Source organism: Callithrix jacchus, chromosome 8, assembly GCF_049354715.1.
Source record: "Callithrix jacchus isolate 240 chromosome 8, calJac240_pri, whole genome shotgun sequence".
In the NCBI taxonomy this organism is placed as follows: Eukaryota; Metazoa; Chordata; class Mammalia; order Primates; family Cebidae; genus Callithrix; species Callithrix jacchus.
In genome coordinates this window covers 78578196-78603085 of record NC_133509.1, presented here as the reverse complement: position 1 = coordinate 78603085, position 24890 = coordinate 78578196, and positions in this window count along the sequence as shown.

Sequence of the window (24890 nt, the reverse complement as noted above, 5' to 3'; positions counted from 1 at the left end):
ATCATGTGAACACACATCTGAAAAGAAGCCATACAAGTGACCAATAAACATAAAAACTGCTCATTATTACTAATTATCCGAGAAATGCACTTCAAGACCATAATGAGATAATATCTCACACCAGTCAGAATGGCGACTGTTAAAAAGTCAAATAAGAGATGCTGTAAAGGCTGTAGAGAAAAGGGAACATTTATATAATGTTGTTGGGAATGTAAATTAGTTCAGCCATTGTGGAAAGCAGTTTGGAAATTTCTCAGATAACTTGAAGCAGAGCTACTGTTTGACCCAGCAGTCCTATTACTGGATATATACTCAAAGAAAAATAAATTGTTCTACCAAAAAGACAGGTGCAATACATTCATTGCAGCACTATTCATAATAGCAAAGACAGAGAATAAATCTGGGTTCCTGTGAACAGTGAACTGAATAAAGAAAGTTTGGTACATATACACCATGGAATACTATGCAGCCACAAAAGAACAAAATTATGTCCCTTGCAGCAACATGGATGCAGCCCTCAGGGGTAATTATTCTAAGCAAATTAATATGGGAATAGAAAACCAAATACCCCACTTATAAGTGGGAACTAAACACCAAGTACACCAAGTGTCACCAAGAAAGCTGACAATAATAGACACTGGAGACTAGCAGAGAGGAGAGGGAAGGGAGATGTAGGCTAGAAAACTACCTATGGGAAACTCTGATCACTACTTGGTTAGTTTAATAGAAATTGAATCTGTAGATAACTTTAGGCAGTTTGGTCAGTTTAACAATATGTATTCTTCCAATCCATGAGCACAGAATGTTCTTCTATTTCCTTGTGTCATCTTTGATTTCTTCAAGCAGTATTTTGTAGTTCTTCTTGTAAAGATCATTTGCCTTCTTGGTTTGATGTATTTCTAGGAATTTTGTTTTTTGTGGCTATTTTTAATTAAGATTGTATCCTTAATTTGGCTCTCAGCTTGAACATTATTGGTGTATAGAAATGCTACTGAGTTTTATACACCGATTGGGGTATTACTGAACTGACTTTGCAACTGTTTCTCAGTTACAGGAGCTTTTGACAAAGTCTTTGGGGCTTTCTAGGTATAGAATCATGTCATCAAAAGAGAGATAGTTTGACTTCTTCTTTTCCTATTTGGATACCTTTTATTGCTTTATCTTGACTAAATGCTCTGGCTAGGAGTCTCAGTACTGAATGGCTGTGGTAAGAGTGGGCTACTAGAAAGAGAAGGATGGGTAGGAGGAAGGATTGAAAAACTAACTGTTGGGTACTATGTTTACTAACTGGGTAACGGGATCATTCATATCCCTAACCTCAGCATCACTCAGTATCCCATGTGGCAAACCTGTACATATACCCCCTGAATCTAAAATAAAAGTTAAAATTATGAGAGAGAGAGAGAGAGAGATCTGCTATGTGAGGACACAGTGAGAAGGTAGCCATATGACTCCAGGAAGAGAGTCCTCATCAGAACCTGAACCTGAACCTTGATCTGGATTTTCTAGCATCTTGAGTGGTGAGAAAATACATTTCTATTGTTTAAACCAAAAGAATAAACTAAAAGCTTTTCTAGTGAACATTTTTCTAACTTTTGTTTTGGTGTGATAATGGATCAGATTTCCCTTAGTAATTATGTTAATTCAATACAAATTTCCTGAGTAGATTATATTTCTTTCATGTTTAGAACAAAAATGACATTTCTTAGATAACTGGGTTTCTTTTAATTCATGCTTTCATTCCGTCCCATGTCAAAATTATTAAGAAGATACATGATACTTTATTTGCGTCCTTATCCTCGACTCTCATCAGGTTTTGATTATTGTGTGATTAGGTTACTGAAGTTGCTATATGCATCCTGGTTATTCTGCTAATTTGTACACACATCTCTTTATACAGAAAAAATAGATCTGCATTTCAGCACCTTAAGAAAACTTTTTTCTTAAATGTTTTCTAAAAGTAGGATTTGTCTTTTTCCACTTTTAAATATTGTAAACATAATTGAACATACAGCTATAAAAAACTGAAATGTATGATACTTTTTACTGTGATTATGAATTAACCGTATAACACATACAAGAAACACTAATGATTGTATTATTGTCAAAAGGCAAAGAATATTAAGTAGGTAAACACAAAAATTCACATGACGAAAGTCATCATGAGTGGACTGTATATTTTTGTTATTTGCAATGTCACAAACTAATAAGAAATTCATACTTTTTCCAAGGAATTTTGGATATGAAATAGGCAATCACTAGTTGAATGACAGGTCATAAATAAATAAATTACTTATGTTACATATTTGTTTAATATAGTTGCTGCCTTGGCATCTATTTTAAGCCCAACATAAGTTAGTTGAAACCTAGTCATACCCCCACTTTTGGCCCAGTTAAATGTTCCATTTCCTACATGGTTTCTTTGTGGGATAGCCGGGATTGATTCTCATCACACTGGCACAAAACACAACAGACTCCACAGCTGTTAACCAGGATAAAACCCAATGGTCAATACCAGAGCCAGGTAAATAAGTTCACTTCTTTACATGTGTTTTCTTTAAACCAGCCAATCCACAACTCCCATGGGAAAGCCTAAGAGATAATGCCCATAGACCTTAACGAAGGCACAGTTTTACAGCTTCTCTCCCACTCCCAATTTGTTCGAGCAGGAGCTCCCTGTTGTCCCCAAACTTCTTGTCCGCACCCCTAACCTCTCAAGAACCTAGGGTAATAAATTTCTTCAGTTTTATGCATTTTGGCTTTGACTTCCTTGTTGTGTCTTACCTGGTTGACCCACTAAAACCTAGCTTTCTCCTATGAAGGCTCTCCTGGGATGGCCACTGTCAACAGACAGACTTCACAATCAAATTATAAAGACTTTGTAATAGAAAAATCACAACAATTTAGAATATCCAACTAAATAATACAGATACTATTTTCTAAATATTGGGGGTGTGTGGTAAAAATAACAATAAATCACCTCTGAAATAAGGTTTGGTTGCAGGAAATTTATTGGATGGTACTCTCATATCAGGACTTGTGATGGAGGAAACAAAAGAAGGATGAAAGATCAGGTACAGAAGAGGTTGTACTGCAATTCCATGGGAAGTTCTACAGCTAGAATGTCCCTTAGAGTTGTAAATTAAATTAAAAAGTCTGGGGAGGCTGAGCATGGAGGCTCATTCCTGTGATCCCAGCACTTTGGGAGGCTGAGGCAGGCAGATCACTTGAGGTCAAGGGTTCAAGACCAGCATGGGCAACATGGCAAAATCCTGTTCCTACTAAAAATACAAAACAACTGGGCATGGTGGCACACACCTGTATTCTGAGCTACCTGGGAAGCTGAAGTGGGATAATTGCTTGAACGTGGTGGGGGTTGCAATGAACTGTGATTTCACCACTGCACTCCAGCATGAATGACAAATCAAGAGTCTGTCTCATAAAACAAACACACAAACAAACCACAAGACAATCTTGATTTCATCTGTGAACTGGCAGTAGGTGGTACTCACAGCAACTCAGGGAATAAGATACCTTCTCTAAATGGGTGAGGGATATAGGCAGCATACTCTAGCATTTACTACTGATTGATGATAACCCAAAATATTTTGATGATGTTCAGGCCTTCAGTATCCTTTAGTAATAATTATAAAAATCTAATGACCATTTATCACCTAACCAGTGTTTAAAATGATGCTAATTAATGATGTTTTGAATAATACAGTAGTAAAATAGAAGAAACCATTTGCATTTCTTTAAAGAGGTTAATATAAAAGTAAATTACTCCATCAATAAAATATATTGATGGGCAAGACTCACATGTTAAATACAACAGGAACATCACTTTTCAAAAAAGAAATACAATTTTTAGAAACATGACAAATTTGTTGGGTGTGGTGGGGCATGCCTGTGGTCCCAGCTACTCTTGATGCTGAGGTGGGAGGATCATTTGAGACAAAGCTGCAATGAGCCAACATCACTCCACTGAACTCCAGCCTGGGTGATAGAGAGAGACCCATGTCAGATAAATAAGTGTGTATGTAAGTAAAATATGTCAAAGTGTTAATAACAATTTTTATTTTAGATTTTTCTTTTTTTAGTGAGGCTTTTCTTAAAAATATTTTCAGTCCTGTGACTTGGAGTCAAACTGAGTGAAGAATTTTTCACTCTATATATATTTAAATAATTTTGTCAATGAGCATGTATTATTATGACAAACAGGCAATTTTAAAAATTTGATCAGTAATGACTTTGGGTAATAGCTCAGTATGTATAAAAGCTCAATAGACAGATGCAGGAATCATGACATTATTTGATTTTGGACTTCAGTGCAGTTAAGGATAGTTTGTTTTAGACTCTTCTAGATGACTTTGCAAGCCTTGTATTTCTTGGCATTGGTTTATATTGACCCTGGGCATTCTGTTATTTTTAGCATGATTGTTTTGATGTACAGGTTGAATACTATTTCTGCTGAGTCAAGACTACACTGTCCTGAACACCATTATACTAGTATATGTATGACTTTTGTTAAAAGCAGCTGTTGTTCAACTGTCCAACTGTTTCATGCATTCTTGAGGAATTTATCCAGATCTCCTTGAGTGGTTTTGTTATTTAACATCATGTTTCCAATATAATCAGATAATCATAATCTTACATAAGAATCTACTCAAATCCTACTCTTGAGGTTTTCTTGCCCAAGTACAGTAAACTGTAGAACATTTCTTTAAAAAGCTGAGACATATAAAGCTCTAGGATATGAGAACTATTTTTAGATGAATTGTCCTGGGAAGGAGAGAAAAAGAAGAGAGTATAAGCGGAAGGAGATGAAGAGAGAGAAGCAAAATAGAATGGTGGCAAAAATAGAAACACGATTTCCAGTTAGTACTTCTGTCCTCATTCCATTAGCAACAGAAATAGCCTCTCGTCACAACACCTTGTCTGACTGCAGGGCTAACACCGTTTCCTAGAGGCACAGAGGAGGGCTGTGCTGCTTTGGTTCTAGCACAAGGACATCTGTGCTCTAAACCTTCATCTTAATATGGTAAACCATCTGGTTCAGATATCTGATATCTAAAAACTGTATTTTCTATTAGCTGCATTTTTGTGTGGTAAGTTCTCTCGTCTGCAGCCCAAATAGTGGTAGGTAGATGTGTGTATATGAAAAAGTTGTTTCTATAATGCTGCTATGTCTTACTGTAAAGCAAATGTTGGTATGTTTATCAGTCCTAACTTGTTCAGTATTTCTGAAAGCACACCAGTATCTGTTATCTACTTTAAGCATTTTCTTGTAACTTTCTTATCTACCAAAATCATGAAGTTAATGCCATATTTTATTAAATGATTTAATCTGACTACACAATATCTACTGCTATATAGTATTTATTATTTTTACCATCATAACTAGGTAACACAGGCAAAAAGATTCTCCGTAATAAGAGAGATAAATTGAATTTATCTATTATGTACTTAAAAATGTAGGAAAAGAAACTCACAAGAAGAAAGTTAACCTTAATATCTTAAATCTCCACAATTTCACAAAAGTCTATATATTAAAAAATTACTAGATTTCTCAACACCAATAGTATTTCTAGTGTTGTGCAAAATAGCTTGCATATTATTCCAAATGTAAATGTGTCATGTCACTGAGAGACTTTGAAGAGAGAATGTTGTTAATGTCCTTTTTATACAATGTTAAAAATTAAAATTTTGAAGTGGGCAATTAAATCTCAAAGTTAATAAATTGTGAATCTTACTACTGTAGAATAATATCTGATGTCTATGATTATCTTGAGAGGTGTGCATGGTAGCCTTGAGCATATGTTTTTTGACTGTTTTTTTATACACAAGGCATCTAGATAGATTGGTCTACTGGGCTCATACCATGTAGGTAAAAGATCTGTGTTAGGATGTGTTGGTTCTATTACTAGTCATTATTCAAGAAAATGGCAGAGAAAAATAGATGAAAAAGTTAAGAAGTTTAATATTTGTTTGATAGATGGATGAGAATATATCAATAACAAAGTCACTAATCATTTTGGTCACTTTTGCCCTGTTGGCTTCGTAGAACTGTGAGTGCCTTGACTGGAAATTTTGCTCCTGTATGAATAGCTTGAATCTAACCATAAGATTAATCTGTGCAATTTGTGCAGTAATGGAAGTGTCAGTTTGGCAACTCTTTTGATTCAAGTTCAATTTGGTTGTTTTCCCTCCCTTTTCCCCTCTTTCCTACATTCTGTTGTCTAAACTAAGCACTGCTCATCTGAGATACACATAAGAAATGGAGAAGAACAAAGAATAGTGTTGAAGAAAATGCAGATTTATATTTTGACTCCATGAAAATATGTTATCCCACAGAATAGTATGAACTGCAAAGGAAAACAGTGTAAAGCAGTAAATGGAGGTATGTTAAAGTGAAACTGGAAAGGGACAAGGAAAAACTTCATTGCCAAAAAAAGAGCAAATGAACAATATTTTGAAATAACAGCATCAAAATGCTATCACATATTTTCTTTAAGGCAGGGTTAAATAATCCTTAAAGAACTTATAATGAACTTAGTGCTTATTAAACGTGCTATTAATATCACCATATGTCATATAGTTTACCATAAATCAAGCAAATATTTTCATTGATCTTAATTTTTTTATATCTAGGTATGCCCATGTGAGAACATTTGTTCCTGTTAGAATTTTAAATAATTTTGATGCATTATCTCATTTTATTAGTCTAATGTCAAAAGTTGAATTTAACATGCCCTTAAAATGAATATTTTTAATGTGTCTAATAGTATATGTAGGGGCTTTATCATAAATAAAATACAGGGTTGCAGCTCTTAAATATCTTAAGATAATAAACATAATATGCTTGTTTTAAAAAGCATTAAGTAATACATAGTCTAACATTTTAAAATGAAAACAAAACCCCTCACTTATATGGATTACTTTAGTAAAATGCAAATAAATTTCCATTTGTTAGTTATAAAGAACATATGTGGTCAACATTTCTATTCATTTTGGGTTATAGACTACTATAGAGAGAATGTTAAATTCAAGTACCAAAACAACTAAGTGGCTAGCAGATTTGCAAATGTTTTGGAGCTTTTAAAATTTAAAGTTTTATATATATAGTCATTTATTTTTGAACTTTAAAGATCAGATTTATTTGGAGAAAACAAAAAAACACACAACCCAAAGGATGGGATTTTACATCTCAAGACGTCTCCCAGGTAATAAGTCTACAGATTACAAATCATTTTCATAGAATACATTTTTGTACAAATTTTACATGTATTCAGGAGTGGTACATGAATCAATCCCCATTTCTATTTTGACGGGGACAAGGTAGGGAGGGGGAAAAACAGTTTTGGATACACTATTTGGAAGGTCTTCAATCTCTCTTTAAAAGTCCACTTCTCAGCTACTGGCCAATCACACCAATTTTTTAAATTCACTTGGTACACACCTTTGTCCACTGGGTAAATTATATTCATTATGCCCATTGCTGTAGCACACATAAATCAACACCCCTGCATGACTAAACAGGGCCTAATATTTAGGACTGTTGGGAGGAGGGCTTGCAAACCAAGATCAAGGTGTCATTTCTCTGCTATTACCATCCACCAAGCTGATCCCTACGAAAATGCACATAAAAGCAGGCAAGTTTAGTTACTGTGTTGCAGGAGCTCATACAAGGAGCAGCAGTCCCCTACAAGTGGAGGTGGGGCGGGGAATGTAGTTCCAGCTCAATCATCTGAGGAAGGACCAGCAAGGAAAGATGAAAATAAAGCAGGTGGGATGAATATCCCTACAGGCCAAACTGGGAATGCTAGCTGTAGTCCAGGAGATGGAGGGAATAAAGACCACTGGAAGGAGTCAGATAGGGACGATGGCAAAAAGGATCAAGATTCCAGATCTGCACCTGAGCCAAAGGAACCTGAGGAAAATCCAGGTTCCAAGTTCAGTTCTGCAAGCAAGTATGCTGCTTTCTCCGTTGATGGTGAAGATAAAAACGAGGGAGAAAATTTTGTTGAATAGACCTCAACATCCTGTGCTTTCTCCTAGTTTCTCTCCATTCTGAAACATTCCAGAGCAAATCAAACCTCTGTCCAGACAAGACAAAATAAAACTCACCATCTCCTGGAGACCTTTCTTTCTTTTTAAATGAAATTCTTTTGTGTGCTTCTGCAGCCTTTAAAGTATTGAAGCAACTAGAGAATCACCACTATAGACAGAGAGAAATAGACTACAGCTTTTTAGTGGAAAAGTTGTGGTGCATTATGTCACCATGCAGTTGCCAGTGTGATTAGTGCCTAGGGGCCTCCATTTAGCAGAAACGGTAATGACAGTAATATAATTTCTGGAATCTGGTTGGGCAGTAGGAAACGGAGGTATAAGGAAAAGTGTGAGATTTCTACCTTTTAGTTTTTATGCTGTTGTGGCACATATGAGATCGGAAACATTGTCTAAATAAATTTTCCATTCTTGGAAAGGCAGATTTAGCCTCAAGTTGTTTTAGTGTCCAGGAGGCTGCCAAACCCTCCTATTATTTAATTCTGAGTTTTGGGGGCCAGGCTAGGGGGAATTCCTTCATTTTTTTTTTTTTTTTACTCCTCACTTGGGAGTGAGTCTATAGGTCATAAAGATAGGACTGCATTAGACTTAAATAAATGAGAAAACAGTGTGTTGAAAAGAAGCTTTTGGAAGGACATAAGTCATTTTGTACCAGGTAATAGGGGAAAATTGCATGACCTCCAGCAAATGCATGAATGGTCATTTCCTGGAGGTGGAAGCACTTGGGGATCATGATAATTTCCAGTGTTTTGTGTGTCCTGGATTTACCCTTTCCTAAACACTGTCCTTTTTGAAAGTTCAAATATATCTACATTCTTTTTTTTTTTTTTAATTTTTTATTGGATTTTAGGTTTTGGGGTACATGAGCAGAGCATGTAAGACAGTTGCGTAGGAACACACATGGCAGTGTGCTTTTCTTTCCTTCTCCCCTTCACCCACATTTGGCATTTCTCCCCAGGCTATCCCTCCCCACCTCCCCCTCCCACTGGCCCTCCCCTTTTCCCCCCAATAGACCCCAGTGTTTAGTACTCCCCTTTCTGTGTCCATGTGTTCTCATTTTTCATCACCCACCTATGAGTGAGAATATGCGGTGTTTCATTTTCTGTTCTTGTGTCAGTTTGCTGAGGATGACGTTCTCCAGATTCATCCATGTTCCTACAAATGACACAAACTCATCATTTCTGATTGCTGCATAATATTCCATGGTGTATATGTGCCACATTTTTCCAATCCAGTCTATTATCAATGGGCATTTTGGTTGATTCCAGGTCTTTGCTATTGTAAACAGTGCTGCAGTGAACATTCGTGTACATGTGTCCTTATAGTAGAACGATTTATAGTCTTTTGGATATATACCCAGTAATGGGATTGCTGGGTCAAATGGAATTTCTATTTCTAAGGCCTTGAGGAATCGCCACACTGTCTTCCACAATGGTTGAACTAATTTACACTCCCACCAACAGTGTAAAAGTGTTCCTTTTTCTCCACATCCTCTCCAGCATCTGTTGTCTCCAGATTTTTTAATGATCGCCATTCTAACTGGCGTGAGATGGTATCTCAATGTGGTTTTGATTTGCATCTCTCTGATGACCAGTGACAATGAGCATTTTTTCATATGATTGTTGGCCTCATATATGCCTTCTTTCGTAAAGTGTCTGTTCATATCCTTTGCCCACTTTTGAATGGGCTTGTTTGTTTTTTTCCTGTAAATCCATTTGAGTTCTTTGTAAATTCTGGATATAGCCCTCTGTCAGATGGGTAAACTGCAAAAATTTTTTCCCATTCTGTTGGTTGCCGATCCACTCTAGTGACTGTTTCTTTTGCCGTGCAGAAGCTGTGGAGTTTCATTAGGTCCCATTTGTCTATTTTGGCTTTTGTTGCCAATGCTTTTGGTGTTTTGTTCATAAAGTCCTTGCCTACTCCTATGTCCTGGATAGTTTTGCCAAGATTTCCTTCTAGGGTTTTTATGGTGCCAGGTCTTATGTTTAAGTCTTTAATCCATCTGGAGTTAATTTTAGTGTAAGGTGTCAGGAAGGGGTCCAGTTTCTGCTTTCTGCACATGGCTGGCCAGTTTTCCCAACACCATTTGTTAAACAAGGAATCCTTTCCCCCTTGCTTGTTTTTGTCAGGTTTATCAAAGATTGTATAGTTGTAGATATGTTGTGTTGCCTCCGGTGCCTCTGTTTTGTTCCATTGGTCTATATCTCTGTTTTGGTACCAGTACCATGCTGTTTTGATTACTGTAGCCTTGTAGTATAGTTTGAAATCCGGTAGTGTGATGCCCCCTGCTGTGTTCTTTTTGCTTAGAATTGACTTGGCTATGCAGGCTCTCTTTTGGTTCCATATGAAGTTCATGGTGGTTTTTTCCAGTTCTGTGAAGAAAGTCAATGGTAGCTTGATGGGGATAGCGTTGATTCTGTAAATTACTTTGGGCAGTATAGCCATTTTCACGATATTAATTCTTCCTAACCATGAACATGGAATGTTTCTCCATCTGTTTGTGTCCTCTCTGATTTCGTTGAGCAGTGGTTTGTAGTTCTCCTTGAAGAGGTCCCTTACGTTCTTTGTGAGTTGTATTCCAAGGTATTTTATTCTTTTTGTAGCAATTGCGAATGGCAGTTTGTTCTTGATTTGGCTTTCTTTAAGTCTGTTATTGGTGTATAGGAATGCTTGTGATTTTTGCACATTGATTTTATATCCTGAGACTTTGCTGAAGTTGCTTATCAGTTGCAGGAGTTTTTGGGCTGAGGTGATGGGGTCTTCTAGGTATACTATCATGTCATCTGCAAATAGAGACAATTTGGCTTCCACCTTTCCTATTTGAATACCCTTTATTTATTTTTCTTGCCTGATGGCTCTGGCTAGAACTTCCAGAGCTATATTGAATAGGAGTGGTGAAAGAGGGCATCCTTGTCTAGTGCCAGATTTCAAAGGGAATGCTTCCAGTTTTTGCCCATTCAGTATGATATTGGCTGTTGGTTTGTCATAAATAGCTTTTATTACTTTGAGATACGTTCCATCGATACCGAGTTTATTGAGGGTTTTTAGCATAAAGGGCTGTTGAATTTTGTCAAATGCCTTCTCTGCGTCAATTGAGATAATCATGTGGTTTTTGTTTTTGGTTCTGTTTATGTGGTGAATTACATTTATAGACTTGCGTATGTTGAACCAGCCTTGCATCCCCGGGATGAATCCTACTTGATCATGGTGAATAAGTTTTTTGATTTGCTGTTGCATTCGGCTTGCCAATATTTTATTGAAGATTTTTGCATCTATGTTCATCATGAATATTGGCCTGAAGTTTTCTTTTCTCGTTGGGTCTCTGCCGGGTTTTGGTATCAGAATGATGTTGGTCTCGTAAAATGATTTGGGAAGTATTCCCTCCTTTTGGATTGTTTGAATTAGTTTTAGAAGGAATGGTACCAGCTCCTCTTTGTGTGTCTGGTAGAATTTGGCTGTGAACCCGTCTTGACCTGGGCTTTTTTTGTGTGGTAGGCTCTTAATTGCTGCCTTGACTTCTGCCCTTGTTATTGGTCTATTCATAGTTTCAGCTTCCTCCTGGTTTAGGCTTGAGAGGACACAGGAGTCCAGGAATTTATCCATTTCTTCCAGGTTTACTAGTTTATGTGCATAGAGTTGTTTGTAATATTCTCTGATGATGGTTTGAATTTCTGTGGAATCTGTGATTTCCCCTTTATCATTTTTTATTGCAACTATTTGGTTGTTCTCTCTTTTCTTTTTAATCAATCTGGCTAGTGGTCTGTCTATTTTGTTGATCTTTTCAAAAAACCAGCTCTTGGATTTATTGATTTTTTGAAGGGTTTTTCGTGTCTCAATCTCCTTCAGTTCAGCTCTGATCTTAGTTATTTCTTGTCTTCTGCTGGGTTTTGAGTTTTTTTGATCTTGCTCCTCTAGCTCTTTCAATTTTGACGATAGGGTGTCAATTTTGGATCTCTCCATTCTCCTCATATGGGCACTTATTGCTATATACTTTCCTCTAGAGACTGCTTTAAATGTGTCCCAGAGGTTCTGGAATGTTGTGTCTTCGTTCTCATTGGTTTCGAAGAACTTCTTTATTTCTGACTTCATTTCATTGTTTACCCAGTCAACATTCAAGAGCCAGTTGTTCAGCTTCCATGAAGCTGTGCGGTTCTGGGTTGGTTTCTGTATTCTGAGTTCTAACTTGATTGTACTATGGTCTGAGAGGCTGTTTGTTATGATTTCAGTTGTTTTGCATTTGTTCAGCAGTGCTTTACTTCCAATTATGTGGTCAATTTTTGAGTAGGTGTGATGTGATGGTGAGAAGAATGTATATTCTGTGGATTTGGGGTGGAGAGTTCTGTAAATGTCTATCAGGTTTGCTTGCTCCAGGTCTGAGTTCAAGCCCTGGATATCCTTGTTGATTTTCTGTCTGGTTGATCTGTCTAATATTGACAGTGGAGTGTTAAAGTCTCCCACTATTATTGTGTGGGAGTCTAAGTCTCTTTGTAAGTCATTAAGAACTTGCCTTATGTATCTGGGTGCTCCTGCATTGGGTCCATATATGTTTAGGATCGTTAGCTCTTCTTGTTGTATCGATCCTTTTACCATTATGTAATGGCCTTCTTTGTCTCTTTTGATCTTTGTTGCTTTAAAGTCTATTTTATCAGAGATGAGAATTGCAACTCCTGCTTTTTTTTGCTCTCCATTTGTTTGGTAAATCTTCCTCCATACCTTTATTTTGAGCCTTTGTGTATCCTTGCATGTGAGATGGGTTTCCTGGATACAGCACACTGATGGGTTTTGGATTTTTATCCAATTTGCCAGTCTGTGTCTTTTGATTGGTGCATTTAGTCCATTTACATTTAGGGTTAATATTGTTATGTGTGAATTTGATACTGCCGTTTTGATGCTAAATGGCTGTTTTGCCTGTTAGTTGTTGTAGATTCTTCATTATGTTGATGCCCTTTAGCTTTTAGTGTGATTTTGGAATGGCTGGTACTGGTTGTTCCTTTCTATGTGTAGTGCCACTTTTAGGAGCTCTTGTAAAGCAGGCCTGGTGGTGACAAAATCTCTGAGTACTTGCTTGTTCGCAAAGGATTTTATTTTTCCTTCACTTCTGAAGCTCAGTTTGGCTGGATATGAAATTCTGGGTTGAAAGTTCTTTTCTTTAAGAATGTTGAATATTGGCCCCCACTCTCTTCTGGCTTGTAGTGTTTCTGCCGAGAGATCTTCTGTGAGTCTGATGGGCTTCCCTTTGTGGGTAACTCGACCTTTCTCACTGGCTGCCCTTAGTATTTTCTCCTTTATTTCAACCCTGTTGAATCTGATGATTATGTGCCTTGGGGTTGCTCTTCTTGCGGAATATCTTTGTGGTGTTCTCTGTATTTCCTGCATTTGAGTGTTGGCCTGTCTTGTTAGGTGGGGGAAGTTTTCCTGGATGATGTCCTGAAGAGTATTTTCCAGCCTGGATTCATTCTCTTCGTCCCCTTCTGGTACACCTATCAAACGTAGGTTAGGTCTTTTCACATAGTCCCACATTTCTTGGAGACTTTGTTCATTCCTTTTTGCGCTTTTTTCTCTAATCTTGGTTTCTCATTTAATTTCATTGTGTTGGTCTTCGACTTCAGATATTCTTTCTTCTGCTTGGTCAATTTGGCTATTGAAACTTGTGCATGCTTCGCAAAGTTCTCGTATTGTGTTTTTCAGCTCCTTTAATTCATTCATATTCCTCTCTAAGTTATTCATTCTTGTTATCATTTCCTCATATCTTTTTTTAAGTTCCTTAGTTTCTTTGCATTGATTTAATACATGTTCTTTTAGCTCACAAAAGTTTCTCATTATCCACCTTCTGAAGTCTAATTCTGTCATTTCGTCACAGTCATTCTCCATCCAGCTTTGCTCCCTTGCTGGTGAGGAGTTTTGGTCCTTTCTAGGAGGCGAGGTGTTCTGGTTTCGGGTGTTTTCCTCCTTTTTTCGCTGGTTTCTTCCCATCTTTGTGGGTTTATCCGCTTGTCGTCTGCGTAGTTGCTGACTTTTCGATTGGGTCTCTGAGTGGACACCCAGATTGTTGATGATGAAGTATTTCTGTTACTTGGTTTTCCTTCTACCAGCCTAGCCCCTTCACTGTACGACTGCTGAGGTCCACTCCAGGCCCTGCTTGTCTGGGGTGCACCTCTAGCAGCTGTGGCACAGTGAGGGATGTTACCCGTTTCTTTTTCTGCTATCTTTGTCCCAGGATGATGCCTGTCAAATGTCAGTCTTTTGGATATAGAGGGGTCAGGGAGCTGCTTGAGGAGACAGTCTGTACTTTTTTGGAGCTCAATTGCTGAGCTGTGAGGTCTGTTGTTCATTCAGGGCTGTTAGGCTGCTAAGTTTGATTCTGCTGCAACAGAGCTCATTAAAAAAAAACCCTTTTTTTCTCAAATGCTCTGTGTTGGGGGTTTCAAGCTTTATTTTTCGATGTTCGTTGAGGTGTCCTGCCCAGATAGAAGGCAGACTACCCACTGTTTGGCTGCCAAGGCTCCGTCCTGCTGTTGTGTGATTCGCCCTGTTCCTGCAGGCTCTGCTGTGGTCTCCGCCATGCCCTGCGGCGGAGTCTCTTCGTTGTAGCATGTTGCCTCAGCAACGGCAGGCTGCGTCAGCAGTGAGCGTGTATCTCAGTAGGGACGGGTTGCCTCGGCAACGGAAGGCTGCGTCAGCAGTGGGTGTGTATCTCAGTAGGGACGGGTTACCTCGGCAACGGCTGGCTGCATCAGCAGTGAGCGTGTATCTCAGTTGGGGCGGGTTGCCTCGGTAGTGGTGGACACCCCTCCCCCACAGAGCGTCTCGGACTGTCTGCTCGGGATAGTTTGAAATCGCGGTTTTGTTATTCCCACTGGGTACCCCAAACGATCTGTCCCTGCAATCCCCTGGGCTGGCCTACTGTCCAAGTCTCGTTCAGTCTCAAGTCCAGCCCTCTCAAGTCTCAGGTTGCCAGTTCAACAGGGCACCCAGACAAGCGCGCTCTGTGGGGATTGCTGGGTAGGGCCGGCCGCCGCCGCCTCGGCTGCCGGCTTTGCCAGGCAGACCTACTGCCTGGCGTCCCGTGTCTTTTTTATGCTTGGGAGTTTCCCCGTTCTGTGGGCAACAAAGATCAGTCTGGAAATGCAGTTCCAACTCACCTCTTTGTGGATTCAATGAAAGCTCCAATCCTGGGTTGTTCTCACAGTGCCATCTTGAGTCCTCCCCCCCCAAATATATCTACATTCTATTGAAACCTTGAAACTTTAAAAATTTAGACTCTTGTCATCATCTTAAGTTCCTCATGCTACTCTTAACCTCCCCAAAGGCAGTCTCTTAAGTCAGATAGATGATGTCCTGGGCATTTTCTCTTCCAGCCATGGAGAGCTGTGAAAGGAAGAATTGCTGCTTTTCTCAAACAAATTGGTTTCCTGATGTCTTTTGGTTCTCACTCCTTGCCTGCTCCTGACACTTTGACCCCTTTTATAGATCAGAATGCCCTAGAATAATGGGTCGCCTTGGGTGGTGAATAAAGGGATAAATAGGGTCAGAGACAGTTGGGTTGGGAGCCTTTCTTACAACCTCGATGGAGATTTTTTCCCCCCTAAGTTTTCTTCGCTGAAATGCCACACCAATATTTGTTGGATTTATGAGGTGGCCAGGCCAGGCTAGTGTGGTTTTTTTTTCTTTTTCTTTTTTTTTAAAGCTTCCCTTGAGAGAATAAATGGTAATGGAGAGAACTGTTTACACATTCATTTTTTAAATAAGTTTGACCTTCTTTCTCTTCTTCACATTTAATTTGGGAAAAAGTGCTGTATGATCTTAGAAGAGTGGTCATAATTGGCCACAGACTCATTAATCTGTAACTCCAGAATACAGTTGGAACAAATTCTTTGTTGAGTGTTTCAGTTACCCACAAACATCATAAATGCAGCCTTTTTATTTAGCTTGGTACTTCAACTTTCTGTATATATGTTTTTCTAAATGAACTTTGCTCAGTGATTATTTAGTCTTCTCTTTCAGGAAAGTTCAATAGAATCCACCAAAATTAATAAAAACAAACTTTAATTTTTATGTCACTAATTTTAATCTTATTTTAGAGTATCAGTTAAAATAGTTGTTTTTCATTTTTTTTTAGATTGAATAAATGCTTGGCTGAGGTATCTCTTTGGCTATACTGTGGTCAGGGAGCTGTTTGAGGAGACAATCTGTCCCTTATCAGAGCTCAGGTGCTGTACTGGGAGCTCTGTTGTTCCATTCAGAGCTGCTGGGCAGGTACATTTAAGTCTACCGCAGCGGTACTTATAACCGCCTCTTTTCCCAGGTGCTCTGTCCTGGGAAGGTGGAGCTTTATTTAAAAGTTCCTGATGGGCTGCTGCCCTTTTTCAGAGATACCCTGCCTAGCAAGGAGGTAGTCTAGTCACAATCTGCCAGCAGAGGCATTGCTGAGCTGCTGCGGGCTCTGCCCAGGTGCTGTGTAAACTTCCTTGCAGGTTTTTTTAGAACTACCTCTGTAATATTGGTCTGCCTCAGTAATGGTGGACTGCCTTCCTTGGTAATGGCAGACTGTCTTGGTAATGGTGGACTGCCTTGGTAGTGGTGGACTGCCTCAGTAATGGTGGATGCCCTTTCCCCCACAGAGCTTGATCATCCCAGATCCAGATGTGCTTGCTGCAAAGCTCTTAAGTCAGAGCATTTCAGATTGCTGTTCTTTGTGGGGGTGGGATCCACCAAGCCAGATCCCCTGGCTCCCTGCTTTTGGCCCACTCTTTTTTCACTTGAATGGGTGGCTCTGTCCCCCAGGCATTCCAGACATCAGTTGAAATGGCTGCCCCGATTTGTGTGAGTTTTTGTGCGAAAACTGCAGTGCTGGCTGAAACAGCCATGCTGGAGACTCGTGGCCCTTTTCAGCCCAGGAATCTTCTGGTCTGTGGGCGGTAAAAAGTGCAGGAAAGCACAATATCTGAACCAGAGTGCTGCAGCAGATGGAAAATTCCCCAATGGACTCCATTGGTTAGGGAGGGGCGTCCTCCTGGGATTGCATTTCCCAGGAGAGGCAATACCCTATCCTGCCTTGGCTCGCCTTTCTTGGGCTACACCCACTGTGCAACCAGTCCTATTGAGATGCACCTGGTACCTCATTTGGAAATGCAGAGATCACTCACCCTCTGTGTAGCTCTTCCTGGGAACTACACTCCAGAACTGTTCCTATTCAGCTGTCTTTCTCAAATGTTGAGTTTTTTTTTTTTTTTTTTCATTGTCTAGGTTCTGGGATATCTGGGTGAAAGTCATCATAATCCTCTAGAAACTCACAGTCTTTGGGAATCAGAATATGCAGAAACAATCTTTATGAGAAATATTAGGAAAGCTGTTCATCATAGAAGTGATCAGGTCATTGGCAGAGTAACAGATTTTATAAACAGAATCTTCCAATTTTTGAGATTTAGTTGGTGAACTGGGAATTAAACATAAGAAAGTTAAATAACAATAAGTCTCCATATAGTAAATGCAAGCTGAATACTATGTCTAGTAGATTATGCAGAAGTTCAGAAGATTCAATCCTTTTCGTTTTTGAAAGTTAGTGGTGGACAAGAAAAACATGGGACTTGACAAGGTAAAGTATGAGGAGGTAATTAAAACTAAGACAGCAGACTGTCTGTAAGGCAAGGTGAATTGGTGTCTAACTGTGATCTACCCATGCAGATTTTTCTTTGCTACAGTAAATGTTTGTGGCAGATTTTTCACCAAAGCTGTGTGCTAGTGGTGGAGAAAATTTAGCCATACAGTGGGAATCATAGAGTTTTCTTTCTGGTGCACTGGTTGACGTTACTATGTACGTGACATTTCCATAGGAAACCAAATGTAATTTCTTGATCCCTAAGATTATGATAATATTGAATGTTCTTATGCCACTTACAGGATCATTATATCCCTGAAATTAAATATTAGACTTGAAAATGTTTTATACTTTTACAGATGTACTCATTTTCTAAATAAAATAACTTTGGGCCACATAAATATCATTACATATTCACAAAAACATATCCTTCCCCTGCCCCACAGGACCCCATCTTATGTAATCTCTTTCTCTCTTGCTCTGTAATTATGAACATGTGAGTATCATCATTATAATAAAAAAAAAGAAGAAAAGAAAAAAGATTTTCTTTTATACTGTGATTTTCCAAGATGAAGGGTTCCTACCTTAATGAGAGTTGGGTGCAAAAAGTTCATTTCAAAATGCAGCTTGTTGCAAATTCTGAGACATCCTTTAAAGTCCCTAATATTTTATGCATTTTACTGATCTAGAATCAATGTTAAGATATATAGCACAAGGCTAATGATTAGCAAAGTTAACACACAACTTGAATTCTGGAATCTCATTTCAATGTTATTCCTAAGTGTATAGAGCAATATGTTCGTGTTTTAAATCTTTATAGTGTTTGAAAAAGAAAAAGTACTATCACTGAGAACCACTTGTAATTGCACATAACTATTTACTTTAGCTAATCAGAAACATTAGTTCCACTGTGGGGAAATATAACATTCAAAAGATTTATCAAAGATTCTGTTCGTGTATCATGTCTCTAGAAAGTAGAAGCATACTTTCTAACTTTTATACATAAATTAAATAGCTACAAATGTAACTTTTATTAATTTGCATTAGGCTTGTTTATTTTCCATTGTATTACATATTTTTCCAGATACTTTCATTTCTCTTACATAATTGAAAAGAGAGATCTAGTTGTTATCCACCATAACCACCCAACTCTTTAGCCTAATTTGAGATATCAAATGTTTTACTAATTTAATTATTCTATAACTAGTACAAAGCTTTAGACAATTAAATTGTATGTGTTTGAAATTAATTACTTTGGGCCTCAGTGCCAGAGCTTAGTATAATATTAACTATGAATAAATAATTATTAAATGTTATTTTCCTGATATTTTTACATCCAAGATGTGTAATGTACCCAATGTGGAAATTCAGTTGCAAAATTTGACGTCTATGACAAAATTAGCTGCAAAGGATGTGTCTACCTTGATAATTTCCAATTGCTGTTAAGATTATAGATTTATCACTTTATAGATGTCAGCCTGATTCCATGTGTTAAGCTGTATAGTAAAGATTATTTAAGTAAGATATGTACAATCTACTTTTGAGGCTGATTTTTTAACTGTGCATGACTGAGATTATTGGAAGAAGAGAAGTTTAGTAAAACATTTCATTTGAATTGAAGTAATAGATTCAAACATAAAATATTTTTAAGTGTAATTTTATAAATTCCATTTAAACTAAGCAAATAAAAATTGTTACTATTCTTTTGCACATGACCAAAAGACCAATTGTGAGGCATTTAAAAAAAGTTGTCTCTAATTAACATATGAATTGCATTCCTGGAGACTACAGCAAGAGAAAGTTGGGGATTAACCATTAGCATAATGCCAAACAAAATCCTTTATGTAGTTCTAGAATTTAAACTGGTGATAGTGCCATTAGAGCACATTTTTCTCTGATATATTTAAAATTTATTGGTATAGCTTCAGGTTAAGCAATTTATTTGGAAAATGGTGTTTACAGAACTGGTTATGGTCTAATTACAATTATCTAAATGAGTGTAAGATGTGTGGCATTTTTACACAAATCATTTCATGAAGGAAAAATCAAAGTTTCTTCAAGAATAATGAATAGAGATTACTGTAAAATATTAAATAAAAATCTAAAGTACTTTAAATATATTTTATATTACTGTTCATGTATATTGGTTCATGCAAATCATAAGACTAAATATAGATTTAGAAATTAGGACATCATTAGGGTTCTTCTTTAAGCTTATTAATAATTTTTAAGGCAACATACCTTTGCTTCTACCTCTTATGTAACTTCAACTTGTAGAATTTGCTTATTTGTATTGCATAGTTTATTGAATTAAATGTTTTTGTAAACTATTACTCTGTCAGAGTTTTGTTATAGCGCATGGGTAAAACTTGTAAAATCGAGATATGTTCTCTAGTTTAACCATTTGCAGCATATCTTTACATGTAATTTTTATCAAGAATAATAATTATTTGCCTGCTACAGCATTATTAATTTATTCATACTTTAACTTTTGGAGATATGAATGCCAATGAAAATCTGCTTTTAGACATTAGGATTTTTTATAAACAAAGATGAGAATTTTAAAATAGACCAAATATTTCCAGTAGAAAAAGTCCATGTGTACTACGTTAATTACTTATTCCATATAATATATATTAGATATACACGTGTGTGTGTGTGTGTGTGTGTGTGTGTGTGTAATATATAACCTCCTTTCAGAATCTAATTTTATAATCACTGTGGTTTACTCTAGCACCTGTGTGCTTTCCTGTATAATGAACACACTGGGACTAGAGAAAAATGAAACACAATATGAAGCAAAGTCTATCATGTTTCTCTGGCAAATGATTCCAGGTACTTTTGTAGAAACTTTTATAGAAACTTGTGAATAATGTAGCAAACATAAAACAAAAATATTGATCTGAAAGCTTAGAACCTTGAGCTCTATTCTCAATGAGTAATAATACAAGCCAAGTAGAACTTACTGACTGTGAAAGTCATTCATCAGCTGCAAGGATACAACTTTAAAGAGCATAGATGTTACCAAAGAAAAGACTTCCTAGTACATAGACAAGGAACAGGGGAGGGGAGGGAGGCAGTTCCACACGTACTCCTGAGAGAATATATTCAATAATTCCCTCATCATATATAGTGGTATTAGGCCTTTTCCTGTGACCTCAGGCATTGTGTTCTAATATAGCTACAGAAATGTAAAATTAATTTAAGTGACTCTAGTAGAAAAGTCAACCCTGTTGTTTCCTCAGCACTCATATGTAGAGATTTGCCTAGACATTAAAAAAAATTCTGAATCAAGATTATTATATAAGTTATGATACATTTTACTTTGGAATGATGCCTTCTACAATATAATAACACTTTTTTTTTTTTTTTTGAGACAGAGTCTCATTCCACCGCCAGCGCCAGGCTGGAGTGCACTGGTGCAATCTCAGCTCACTGCAACCTCCGCCTCCCGGGTTCAAGCAATTCTGCTGCCTCAGCCTCCCGAGTAGCTGGGACTACAGGCGTGCGCTCCACGCCCAGATAATTTTTGTATTTTTAGGAGAGACGGGGTTTCACCATGTTGGTCAGTATGGTCTCGATCTGTTGACCTCGTGACCCGCCCGCCTAGGCCTCCCAAAGTCCTGGGATTACAGCACTCTTTATATTTAGTAATATGCAGCACAAAACCGTAGGTTACGTTTTGTTCAACATACAGTAAATGCTAATCTGTGATGGTACTAAGGATTAAACTCCTAGAAGCATTAAGAAGGCCAAGTGTAATCCCTTATAAAATATCAAACTAGAATGTAGTAGTTGTAGTCATCACTTTATGAAAATTATTTACATTGTACACTAACCACCTAAAATATTCCAAAAAAATAAACCTTGAAGTAAATGTATTGACATTCTAGTTTGGAGGCAAATAAATTATTTGGAGGACACCCATTAACCTCAGTTTTCAAAATGCATGGTTTTAGATGCTTAATAATATAAACATTTTAAAATCTTGTGCAGGTACGAGTTTAACTCAAGGGAGTATACCACACAGGTCACCCAAACGAGGTACCCTGGAAAGGGTTCACCAAAGTAGTGATAATGTAGAATCCTATTACTATGTTTGAAAGTTTTGTTTCCCTGAAAACTCAAGAAGCATTTATATTGAATAAAGTATCCAATTAGAGTAAATTTTGATAACAAAATAAAAATAAGGCAAAACAAAAGCATGTGTTCTGCTCTAAACTAGTGAATCTTTTTAAGGACAGGAAGCAGTCTGCAATCCTGAAGTTTGGTTCCATGACAGCTGGTAACTGACATAAGCTAGCAGTCCCACTTGGGCTTGCCTTAAACTTATTCCTTTGATACTGAGCTGAATTCTAAGACATCGCGCCAGCTGCTCTTTCAGAAACATGCATTCATACAACATTTTTGCCTTGAGCTTAGCTACTTGTGCATGTTATGTGATTTGAGAACAGATTGAAAATCCTTTCTTTGGAATGATGCCCTGGTGGTACACCAATAAATGGTAAACTCCTGTTGGTGCTTGGCACATTAAAATTTATTTTGTAGCCAGAATATATTTTTAACCTGAGTTGCAGGTTTAGAATAAAATGGTCCCACTGAAGTTTTTGGTCATTTGTTAATTTTATTGCCAAGAGTGGCACAAAATTAATGTCTTGATATACCACTTACCTTTTTTCTCCCAATTTAACCAAAGCAAGGAAGCAAAATGCTTAGTTTTATTCAGAAGCTTCTTGGCATCAACACTTCTTATCAAAATCTAGAAATAAAACCCCTGGTTCTTGTATTAATAAACTAATATTGTAACCTGATTGATAAATAAAAAGAATACAAACTGCTTCCTTTAGGAGAAATGACTACTTTCAATTCAGGTTTATATTACTTTCTTTCCTTCCTCAAAATGTTGACAGGAGTTTGGGTTCTAAGATAATAGTTTCTAAACTTGGTTTTACCTCAAAGAGGAAATAATTTAATAAGTTGTGCCTCATTTTTAATCTTTTTCTTTTTAAATTTATCTTCCCCTTTTGAGGTAAATATAAGCACATTATATTTTTTTTCATTTTTTTGAACAAGTGAAATGGCTGTTCCCAACAATGAGTTATTAAGATTACAGGAATAAAAGCAATGCTAATTTTGTAGTTTTTAAAAATAACTTCTGATATAACTTGCAGGATGTAATGAGTGACATAAAAAAGTGAAGATTATGCAATCTCTTTTGAGTTCAATTCAGTATAAAGTTAACATTCACATTAAAATAGATAAGACTAAGATACTAGACTATGTTTTCATTGGCATAATGTGGGAGACACTGAGTCATCATACTTCATTATACCATTATATTCTTATACTTTTAGGAAATTATAGCAGAAAAAATAATTTCCCTGTATCTTTTTTCCAGTAACTATTTAATTTGAAGCTAAATATACCAGTTTAAAGCAACTTCTTATATGCTTATAACTTAGGCTAGTATTAGGAATACTAATCGTCATTCTCAAGGTGACCAATGGGTTTAATTAGGGGAATATTATCATTATAAGGGAAGAAGTATTCAATAATTTCCTATTTGAAAGCAGAAGTAATATGCCTTTTCTTAACATCAAAACTCTAGATGTTAATATCAATATTAACTTCTGAGCAATAGCATAGCATAGAAGTGAAGTGTACAACTATAGAATCAGACAGCTTTGAGTGAAATCCAGTCTTAGTTAGTTTTTACTTGGGCGAATTATTTAATATCTTTGGCCTTCAGGTTTCTCATCAGCAGGACATGGGTAAACTACCTGCATCAGAGGGTTGTGGTCACAATTAAATGGTGTTATACATGTAACTTGCTTCCTGAGAGTTAATGGCCTAGAGGGGAAAATAAACTTGCATATAGTAAATTGGGGTATGATATGTAGTAAGATAAAGATGTTCATAGAAGGCCGGGCGCGGTGGCTCACGCCTGTAATCCTAGCACTTTGGGAGGCCAACGCGGGCAGACCACGAGGTCAAGAGATTGAGATCATCCTGGCCAACATGGTGAAACCCCGTCTCGTCTAAAAATACAAAAATTAGCTGGGTGTGATGGCGTGTGCCTATAGTCCCAGCTACTCAAGAGGCTGAGACAGGAGATTTGCTTGAACCCGGGAGGAGGATGTGGGAGTGAGCCGAGATCGTGCCACTGTACTCCGGCCTGGCGCCTGGCGACAAAACGAGACTGTGTCTCAAACAAACAAATAAAAAGAGATGTTCATAGAAGAATGAAGAAGAAATTCTCAGAAAACTGAAAACTTACGCTAGAAGTCTCTAAAGGAAATAGTGCTTGAGCCAAGACTTCCTGAAAAATCCTCATTGTTATAGCTGCCCAACATTTATGAAAAGTTGATAGCATGAGAAAGGCACTAAGGTGTGAGAGAATGAGTGTGCAAATAAATTACTATAATACAAGGCATAAAGTATAGTGTAAGTATAGAAAGTGCCATAGCTTATAGAAGAAACGTACCTTACAGAAAATGCTATGTCTAATAGAAGAAACGTACATTATTTCAAAGTAAGGCACTTAAGACAGGCTCTTTGGAAGCAGTCTTATTTGAGCTGTGTTTATTAAAGAGTGGGTCATTTAAAAATGGTCATGCTAACTAGTCCTTCTATTAATTTTTTTAACGGTTCTTAGTGGCTGTGAATCAAAATGTCTTACTCTTTTACATGCCATTTTAAGAAAACTTGTATTTCTTACAAATTTTGTGGTTTTTGTGAATAGTTAATGTATGCAATTGCTATAAAAGTTAAAAGCTAGGAAAAAATATACAATGAAAAGTAGTTTCCTCATTTTCTGCTTCCCAACCATTGTGAATTTTCTGTTTATTCTTTTCCAAGTATTGTTATACATTTTAATCATATATACTCACTAATTTTTAAATTTTATTCACTAATGCATATCATATGCACGTGTGTGTGCACACATATACTGTTCTGCATTTTTTCACTCAACAATATACTTTGTAGTAGTGCACACATGATTGCATTTTTATTGTATTAACTGATCAGTATTTCATTGTAAGAATTTGCTGTAATTTCACTACAACACCTCCACTGGTGGACCGCTAATGCATTTTCATTTTTATAGTCATTTAATACATTCCCATTTTTAACTGTTCTAATTTTGCAACATAGGCTTTTATTATATGTACAAACTATGACATATATTAAAAATATTTCAAATAGTGAACCATCTTGAGATTTC